This window comes from Arachis stenosperma, chromosome 1, assembly GCF_014773155.1.
Source record: "Arachis stenosperma cultivar V10309 chromosome 1, arast.V10309.gnm1.PFL2, whole genome shotgun sequence".
Classification (NCBI taxonomy): domain Eukaryota; kingdom Viridiplantae; phylum Streptophyta; class Magnoliopsida; order Fabales; family Fabaceae; genus Arachis; species Arachis stenosperma.
Window position 1 is genome coordinate 55,044,924 of NC_080377.1, and position 10,661 is coordinate 55,055,584.

The following is a 10,661-nucleotide window of genomic DNA, read 5'->3' on the forward strand; positions in this document are numbered from 1 at the left end:
TCTCTTGGATTCCTTAATCAGAATCTTCGTGGTATAAGCTAGAATTGATGGCGGCATTCAAGAGAATCCGGAAGGTCTAAACCTTATCTGTGGTATTCTAAGTAGGATTCAATGATTGAATGACTGTAACGAGCTTCAAACTCCTGAAGGCTGGGCGTTAGTGACAGACGCAAAAGAATCAATGGATTCTATTCCAACCTGATTGAGAACCGACAGATGATTAGCCATGCCGTGACAGGGTGCGTTGAACATTTTCACTGAGAGGACGGGACTGTAGCCACTGACAACGGTGATGCCCAACATACAGCTTGCCATGGAAAGGAGTAAGAAGGATTGGATGAAGACAGTAGGAAAGTAGAGAGACTGAAGGGACAAAGCATCTCTATACGCTTATCTGAAATTCTCACCAATGAATCACATAAGTATCCCTATCTTTATCTTATGCTTTATTCATATATCATCTATAACCATTTGAATTTTCTTGACTGAGATTTACAAGGTGATCATAGCTTGCTTCATACCAACAATCTCCGTGGGATCGACCTTTACTCGCGTAAGGTTTATTACTTGGACGACCCAGTGCACTTGCTGGTTAGTTGTGCGAAATTGTGAAATTATGTTTAGACCATGGTATTGAGCACCAAGTTTTTGGAGCCATTACCGGGGATTGTTTGAGTTGTGAAAAGTAGAGGTCACAATTTTGTGCACCAAGTTTTTGGCGCCGTTGCCGGGGATTGTTGAGTTTGGACAACTGACGGTTCATCTTGTTGCTTAGATTAGGTATTTTTCTTCAGAGTTCTTAAGAATGAATTCTTGTGTTTCAAGGTGATGTTCTTATTATCACCAAAGCTGATTGATTCTCATCAATTTAGCTCTTGAATGCAATGTCCTGCTGAAGCTTGGCTAGCCATGTCTAATTTATTTAGACTAAAGCTTTAGACTAACATTGCATGATTCCTGGAATTCTCATTAAGAATTTTGATATCCTTATTTTCATTCAATTTTCGAAAAAAAAATCCAAAAAAATTACAAAATCATAAAACCCAAAAATATTTTATCTTTTTTGTTTGAGTCTAATGTCTAATTGTAAGTTTGGTGTCAATTGCATGTTTCTGTTCTTCTTGCATTTTTTCGAATTCATGCATGTGTCTTCATTAATCTTCAAGTTGTTCTTGATGATTTCCTTATTCTGATCTTTAAATTCTCTTGTCTTGAGTGTTTTGTTGTTTTTCATATGCATTCTCATTTTGTTAGTGTCAATGGTATACAAACTTCTAAGTTTGATGTCTTGCATGCATTGTTATTTGATTTTAGTTACATTTTGATTATTAAAAATCCAAAAAAAATTTTAATTTGTGTCTTTTCAAGTCAATAATACAGAGAATTGAAGATTCAGAACATACAGCAGAGGAATTACACAGAAAAAGTTGGGCGTTCAAAATGCCCAGTGAAAAAGGCAAACTGGCGTTTAAACGCCAGCCAGGGTGCCTGGTTGGGTGTTTAACTCCCAAAAGGGTAGTGTTTTGGGCGTTAAACGCCAGAATGGATACTATTCTGGGCGTTTAACGCCAGGATGGCACAAGAGGGAAGATTCTGTTTTTAATTCAAATTTTTTCAGGTTTTCAAAATTTTTCAAAATCAAATCTTTTTCAAATCATATCTTTTCAATCAAATCTTTTTCAAAATCAATTTCTTTCTTTTTCAAAAATACTTGCTATCAATTAATGATTTGATTCAACATTTCAAGTATGTTGCCTTTTCTGTTGAGAAAGGTTTAATGTTTGAATCATATCTTTTCTTGTTAGCCAAGTCATTAATTTTTAAAATCAAATCTTTTTAAATTGTTTTTCAAATCATATCTTCTCAACCATATCTTTTTAAAACTATATCTTTTCAATCATATATTTTTCTCACATCTTTTTCAAAATAGTTTTCAATCATATCTTTTTGATTTCTAATTTCAAAATCTTTTTCAAAAATCACTTGATCTCTTTTCCACTTTTAGTTTTCGAAAATCATCAATCAATTTTTCAAAATGTTTTTAAAAATCTTTTACTTTATTTTCGAAAATTTCTTCCCCTCTTCTCACATCCTTCTATTTATGGACTAACACTCCTCCTTAATACACAATTCGAACTCCATCTTTCTTGATAAGTTCGAATTCTTCTACCTCTCCCTTCTATTTTCTTTTCCTGACACCTCAAGGAATCTCTATACTGTGACATAGAGGATTCCATATTTCTTGTTCTCTTCTCTTTCATATGAGCAGGAGCAAAGACAAAAGCATTCTTGTTGAGGCTGACCTTGAACCTGAAAAGACCTTGAAGCGAAAGCTAAGAGAAGCTAAGGCACAACTCTCTGTAGAGGACCTAACAGAAATCTTCAAACAAGAAGAAGACATGGCAGCCGAAAACAACAACAATGCCAACAATGCAAGGAAGGTGCTGGGTGACTTTACTGCACCTACTCCCAACTTCTATGGGAGAAGCATCTCTATCCCTGCCATTGGAGCAAACAACTTTGAGCTTAAGCCTCAATTAGTTTCTCTAATGCAACAGAATTGCAAGTTCCATGGACTTCCATTGGAAGATCCTCATCTGTTTTTAGCTGAGTTCTTGCAAATCTGTGACACTGTCAAGACTAATGGGGTTGACCCTGAAGTCTATAGACTTATGCTATTCCCTTTTGCTGTAAGAGACAGAGCTAGGATATGGTTGGACTCACAACCTAAAGAAAGCCTGAACTCTTGGGAAAAGCTAGTCAATGCCTTCTTGGCAAAGTTCTTTCCACCTCAAAAATTGAGTAAGCTTAGAGTGGAAGTCCAAACCTTTAGACAGAAGGAAGGTGAATCCTTCTATGAAGCTTGGGAAAGATACAAACAATTGATCAGAAAGTGTCCTTCTGACATGCTTTCTAAATGGAGCATCATAGGTATCTTCTATGATGGTCTGTCTGAACTGTCCAAGATGTCATTGGATAGCTCTGCTGGAGGATCTCTTCATCTAAAGAAGACGCCTGCAGAAGCTCAAGAACTCATTGAAATGGTTGCAAATAACCAATTCATGTACACTTCTGAAAGGAATCCTGTGAACAATGGGACGAATCAGAAGAAAGGAGTTCTTGAGATTGATACTCTGAATGCCATATTGGCTCAAAACAAAATATTGACTCAGCAAGTCAATATGATCTCTCAAAGTCTGTCTGGAATGCAAGCTGCACCAGGCAGTACTAAGGATACTTCATCTGAAGAAGAAGCTTATGATCCTGAGAACCCTTTAATAGAAGAGGTGAATTACATGGGAGAACCCTATGAAAACACCTATAATTCTTCATGGAGAAATCATCCAAATCTCTCATGGAAGGATCAACAGAGACCTCAACAAGGTTTCAACAATAATAATGGTTGAAGAAACAGGTTTAGCAATGGCAAGCCTTTTCCATCATCTTCTCAGCAACAGACAGAGAATTCTAAGTAGAGCCACTCTGACTTAGTGGTGCACGAAATTGTGATCACTACTTTTCACAACTCAAATAATCCCTAGTAATGGCCCCAAAAACTTGGTGCTCAATACCATGGCATAAACACAACTTCGCACAACTAACCAGCAAGTGCACTGGGTCGTCCAAGTAATAAACCTTACGCGAGTAAGGGTCGATCCCACGGAGATTGTTGGTATGAAGCAAGCTATGGTCACCTTGTAAATCTTAGTCAGGCAGACTCAAATGGTTATAGATGAAATATGAATAAAACATAAAGATAAAGATAGAGATACTTATGTATATCATTGGTGAGAGCTTCAGATAAGCGTATGAAGATGCTTTGTCCCTTCCGTCTCTCTGCTTTCCTACTGTCTTCATCCAATCCTTCTTACTCCTTTCCATGGCAAGCTGTATGCAAGGGTTTCACCGTTGTCAGTGGCTACCTCCCATCCTCTCAGTGGAAATGTTCAACGCACCCTGTCACGGCACGGCTATCCATCTGTTGGTTCTCAATCAGGCCGGAATAGAATCCAGTGATTCTTTTGCGTCTGTCACTAATGCCCCGCCTTCAGGAGTTTGAAGCTCGTCACAGTCATTCAATCATTGAATCCTACTCAGAATACCACAGACAAGGTTTAGACCTTCTGGATTCTCTTGAATGCCGCCATCAATTCTAGCTTATACCACGAAGATTCCGGTTAAAGAATCCAAGAGATAAACATTCAAGCCTTGTTTGCTTGTAGAACGGGAGTGGTTGTCAGGCACGCATTCATAAGTGAGAATGATGATGAGCGTCACATAATTATCACATTCATCAAGTCTTGAGTGCGAATGAATATCTTGGAATAAGAACAAGCTGAATTGAATAGAAGAACAATAGTAATTGCATTAATACTCGAGGTACAGCAGAGCTCCACACCTTAATCTATGGTGTGTAGAAACTCCACCGTTGAAAATACATAAGAAACAAGGTCTAGGCATGGCCGAATGGCCAGCCTCCCAAAGTGATCAAAAGATCTCAAGATCAAAAGATTCCAAAGATCAGAAGATGATCTAAGATCCAAAGATGAAAATACAATAGTAAAAGGTCCTATTTATAGAGAACTAGTAGCTTAAGAATGAGTAAATGACATAAAAATCCACTTCCGGGCCCACTTGGTGTGTGCTTGGGCTGAGCATTGAAGCATTTTCGTGTAGAGACTCTTCTTGGAGTTAAACGCCAGCTTTTGTGCCAGTTTGGGCGTTTAACTCCCACTTAGGTGCCAGTTCCGGCGTTTAACGCTGGGAATTTTGAAGGTGACTTTGAACGCCGATTTGGGCCATCAAATCTTGGGTAAAGTATGGACTATCATATATTTCTGGAAAGCCCAGGATGTCTACTTTCCAACGCCATTGAGAGCGCGCCAATTGGGCCTCTGTAGCTCTAGAAAATCTACTTCGAGTGCAGGGAGGTCAGAATCCAACAGCATCTGTAGTCCTTTTCAGTCTCTGAATCAGATTTTTGCTCAGGTCCCTCAATTTCAGCCAGAAAATACCTAAAATCACAGAAAAACACACAAACTCATAGTAAAGTCCAGAAAAGTGAATTTTAACTAAAAACTAATAAAAATATACTAAAAACTAACTAAATCATACTAAAAACATACTAAAAACAATGCCAAAAAGTGTACAAATTATCCGCTCATCACAACACCAAACTTAAATTGTTGCTTGTCCCCAAGCAACTGAAAATCAAATAAGATAAAAAGAAGAGAATATGCAATGAATTCCAAAAACATCTATGAAGATCAGTATTAATTAGATGAGCGGGGCTTTTAGCTTTTTGCCTCTGAATAGTTTTGGCATCTCACTTTATCCTTTGAAATTCAGAATGATTGGCTTCTTTAGGAACTCAGAATCCAGATAGTGTTATTGATTCTCCTAGTTAAGTATGATGATTCTTGAACACAGCTACTTTACGAGTCTTGGCCGTGGCCCAAAGCACTCTGTCTTCCAGTATTACCACCGGATACATACATGCCACAGACACATAATTGGGTGAAGCTTTTCAGATTGTGACTCAGCTGTGCTAAAGTCCCCAATTAGAGGTGTCCAGGGTTCTTAAGCACACTCTTTTTGCCTTGGATCACAACTTTATTTCTTTCTTTTTCTTTCTTTTTCTCTTTCTCCCTTTTTTTCGTTTTTTTTTTGTATTCACTGCTTTTTCTTGCTTCAAGAATCATTTTTATGATTTTTCAGATCCTCAGTAACATGTCTCCTTTTTCATCATTCTTACAAGAGCCAACATTCATGAACCACAAATTCAAAAGACATATGCACTGTTTAAGCATACATTCAGAAAACAAAAGTATTGCCACCACATCAAAATAATTAATCTGTTATAAAATCTGAAATTCATGCAATTCTTCTCTTTTTCAATTAAGAACATTTGTTTTAAGAAAGGTGATGGATTCATAGGACATTCATAACTTTAAGGCATAGACACTAAGACACTAATGATCATAAGACACAAACATGGACAAACATAAGCATAAAAATTCGAAAAACAAGAAAACAAAGAACAAGGAGATTAAAGAACGGGTCCACCTCAGTGATGGCGGCTTGTTCTTCCTCTTGAAGGTCTTATGGAGTGCTTGAGCTCTTCAATGTCTCTTCCTTGTCTTTGTTGCTCCTCTCTCATGATTCTTTGATCTTCTCTAATTTCATGGAGGAGGATGGAATGTTCTTGGTGCTCCACCCTTAGTTGTCCCATGTTGGAACTTAATTCTCCTAGGGAGGTGTTCAGTTGCTCCCAATAGTCTTGTGGAGGAAAGTGCATCCCTTGAGGCATCTCAGGGATCTCATGATGAGAGGGGTCTCTTGTTTGCTCCATCCTTTTCTTAGTGATGGGCTTATCCTCATCAATGAGGATGTCTCCTTCTATGTCCACTCCAACTGAATAACAGAGGTGACAAATAAGATGAGGAAAGGCTAACCTTGCCAAGGTAGAGGACTTGTCCGCCACCTTATAGAGTTCTTGGGCTATAACCTCATGAACTTCTACTTCTTCTCCAATCATGATGCTATGGATCATGATGGCCCGGTCTAGAGTAACTTCGCACCGGTTGCTAGTGGGAATGATTGAGCGTTGGATAAACTCCAACCATCCTCTAGCCACGGGCTTGAGGTCATGCCTTCTCAATTGAACCGGCTTCCCTCTTGAATCTCTCTTCCATTGGGCGCCCTCTTCACAAATGTCAGTGAGGACTTGGTCCAACCTTTGATCAAAGTTGACCCTTCTTGTGTAAGGATGTTCATCTCCTTGCATCATGGGCAAGTTGAATGCCATCCTTACATTTTTTGGACTAAAATCTAAGTATTTTCCCCGAACCATTGTAAGCCAATTCTTTGGGTTTGGGTTCACACTTTGATCATGGCTCTTGGTGATCCATGCATTGGCATAGAACTCTTGAACCATTAAGATTCCGACTTGTTGAATGGGATTGGTGAGAACTTCCCAACCTCTTCTTCGAATCTCATGTCGGATCTCCGGATATTCACTCTTTTTGAGTTTGAAAGGGACCTCGGGGATCACCTTCTTCAAGGCCACAACTTCATAGAAGTGGTCTTGATGCACCCTTGAGATGAATCTCTCCATCTTCCATGACTCGGAGGTGGAAGCTTTTGCCTTCCCTTTCCTCTTTCTAGAGGTTTCTCCGGCCTTGGATGCCATAAATGGTTATGGAAAAACAAAAAGCAATGCTTTTACCACACCAAACTTAAAGGTTTGCTCGTCCTCGAGCAAAAGAAGAAAGAATAGAGTAGAAGAAGAAGAAATGGAGGAGAGGGAGATGGCTTTGTGGTTCGGCCAAAAGGGGAAGAAGTAGTGTTTAGGGTGTGTGAAAATGAAGGAGTGAAGATGGGTTTATATAGGGGTGAAGAGAGGGGTAGGGTTCGGCCATTATGGGTGGGTTTGGGAGGGAAAGTGGTTTGAATTTAAATGGTGAGGTAGGTGGGGTTTTATGAAGGATGGATGTGAGTGGTGAAGAGAAAGATGGGATTTGATAGGTGAAGGGTTTTTGGGGAAGAGTGGTTGAGGTGATTGGTGAATGGGTGAAGAAGAGAGAGGGTGGTGGGGTAGGTGGGGATCCTGTGGGGTCCACAGATTCTTAGGTGTCAAGGAAAAGTCATCCCTGCACCAAATGGCATGCAAAAATGCGTTTTGAGCTAATTCTGGCGTTAAACACCGGGCTGGTGCCCATTTCTGGCGTTTAACGCCAAGTGCTTGCCCTTTTCTGGCGTTTAACGCCAGTCTGGTGCCCCTTTCTGGCGTTAAACGCCCATAATGGTGCCAGACTGGGCGTTAAACGCCCATCTGCTAGCCTCACTGGCGTTTAAATGCCAGCAAGTTCTCCTCCATGGTGTGCTGCTTTTCTTTCTGTTTTTGCTTTTTCAATTGATTTTGTGACTTCTCATGATCATCAACCTACAGAAAACATAAAATAACAAAGGAAAATAGATAAAATATAACATTGGGTTGCCTCCCAATAAGCGCTTCTTTAATGTCAGTAGCTTGACAGAGGGCTCTCATGGAGCCTCACAGATACTCAGAGCAATGTTGGAACCTCCCAACACCAAACTTAGAGTTTGACTGTGGGGGCTCTGTTTGACTCTGTTTTGAGAGAAGCTCTTCATGCTTCCTCTCCATGGTGACAGAGGGATATCCTTGAGCCTTAAACATAAAGGATTCTTCATTCACTTGAATGATCAATTCTCCTCTGTCAACATCAATCACAGCCTTAGCTGTGGCTAGGAAGGGTCTGCCAAGGACGATGGATTCATCCATGCATTTCCCAGTCTCTAGGACTATGAAATCAGCAGGGATGTAATGGTCTTCAATCTTTACCAGTACATCCTCTACAAGTCCATAAGCTTGTTTCTTTGAATTGTCTGCCATCTCTAGTGAGATTCTTGCAGCTTGTACCTCAGAGATCCCTAGCTTCTCCATTACAGAGAGAGGCATGAGGTTTACACTTGACCCTAAGTCACACAGAGCCTTCTTGAAGGTCATGATGCCTATGGTACAAGGTATTGAAAACTTCCCAGGATCTTGTTTCTTTTGAGGTAATTTCTGCCTAGACAAGTCATCTAGTTCTTTGGTGAGCAAAGGAGGTTTGTTCTCCCAAGTCTCATTTCCAAATAACTTGTCATTTAGCTTCATGATTGCTCCAAGGTATTTAGCAACTTGCTCTTCAGCGACATACTCATCCTCTTCAGAGGAAGAATACTCATTAGAGCTCATGAATGGCAGAAGTAAGTCCAATCGAATTTCTATGGTCTCATTTTGAGCCTCAGATTCCCATGGTTCCTCATTAGGAAACTCATTGGAGGTCAGTGCACGCCCATGAGGTCTTCCTCAGTGGCGTTCACTTCCTCTCCTTCCTCTCCAAATTCGGCCATGTTGATGGCCTTGCACTCTCCTTTTGGATTTTCTTCTGTATTGCTTGGAAGAGTACTAGGCGGGAGTTCAGTAATTTTCTTGCTCAGCTGTCCCACTTGTGCCTCCAAGTTTCTAATGGAGGACCTTGTTTCAGTCATGAAACTTTGAGTGGTTTTGATTAGATCAGAGACCATGGTTGCCAAGTCAGAGTGGCTCTGCTTAGAACTCTCTGTCTGTTGCTGAGAAGATGATGGAAAAGGCTTGCTATTGCTAAACCTGTTTCTTCCACCATTATTGTTGTTGAAACCTTGTTGAGGTCTCTGTTGATCCTTCCATGAGAAATTTGGATGATTTCTCCATGAAGAATTATAGGTGTTTCCATAGGGTTCTCCTAGGTAATTCACCTCTTCCATTGAAGGGTTCTCAGGATCATAAGCTTCTTCTTCAGATGAAGCATCCTTAGTACTGACTGGTGCATTTTTCATTCTAGACAGACTTTGAGAAATCAAATTGACTTGCTGAGTCAATATTTTGTTCTGAGCCAATATGGCATTCAGAGTATCAATCTCAAGAACTCCTTTCTTCTTATTTGTCCCATTGTTCACAGGATTCCTTTCAGAAGTGTACATGAATGGTTATTTGCAACCATTTCAATTAGTTCTTGAGCCTCTGTAGGCGTCTTCTTCAGATGAAGAGATTCTCCAGCAGAGCTATGCAAAGACATCTTGGACAGTTCAGACAGACCATCATAGAAAATACCTATGATGCTCCATTCAGAAAGAATGTCAGAGGGACACTTTCTGATTAATTGTTTGTATCTTTCCCAAGCTTCATAGAGGGATTCTCCTTCCTTCTGTCTGAAGGTTTGGACTTCCACTCTAAGCTTACTCAATTTTTGAGGTGGGAAGAACTTTGCCAAGAAGGCATTGACTAGCTGTTTCCCAAGAGTTCAGGCTTTCTTTAGGTTGTGAATCCAACCAATTCTAGCTCTGTCTCTTACAGCAAAAGGGAATAGCATAAGTCTGTAGACCTCAGAGTCAACCCCATTAGTCTTGACAGTGTCACAGATTTGCAAGAACTCAGCTAGAAACTGATGAGGATCTTCAATGGAAGTCCATGGAACTTGCAATTCTGTTGCATTAGAGAAACTAATTGAGGCTTAAGCTCAAAGTTGTTTGCTCCAATGGCAGGGATAGAGATGCTTCTCCCATAGAAGTCGGGGAGTAGGGCAGTAAAGTCACCCAGCACCTTCCTTGCATTGTTGGCATTGTTGTTGTTCTCGGCTGCCATGGGTTCTTCTTCTTTGAAGATTCTGTTAGGTCCTCTACAGAGAGTTGTGCCTTAGCTTCTCTTAGCTTTCGCTTCAAGGTCCCTTTCAGGTTCAGGGTCAGCTTCAACAACAAGATGCCTTTGTCTTTGCTCCTGCTCATATGAAAGAGAAGAGAAAGAACAAGAAAATATAGAATCCTCTATGTCACAGTATAGAGATTCCTTGAGGTGTCAGAGGAAAAGAAAATAGAAGAAAGAGGTAGAAGAATTCGAACTTTAGTGAGACGAGTTCGAATTGTGCATTGAGGAGGTGATACTCCATAAATAGAAGGATGTGAGAAGAGGGGAAGAGATTTTCGAAAATTAATTTAAAAGATTTTAAAAACATTTTGAAAACTTGAATTGATTTTCGAAACTAAAAGTGGAAAAGAAATCAAGTGATTTTTGAAAAAGATTTTGAAATTAGAAATTAAAAAGGTATGATTGAAAACTA

General features: G+C 39.9%; 1 non-coding gene across 1 annotated transcript; it reads right to left on the bottom strand.

Moving 5' to 3' along the window:
- Positions 1-2,804: 2,804 nt before the first annotated feature.
- LOC130955246 (small nucleolar RNA R71) lies at positions 2,805-2,912 on the bottom strand. The gene has a single exon (XR_009076681.1). It is a non-coding gene; the product is annotated as a small nucleolar RNA R71 (small nucleolar RNA).
- Between the last annotated feature and the right edge of the window lie 7,749 nt (positions 2,913-10,661).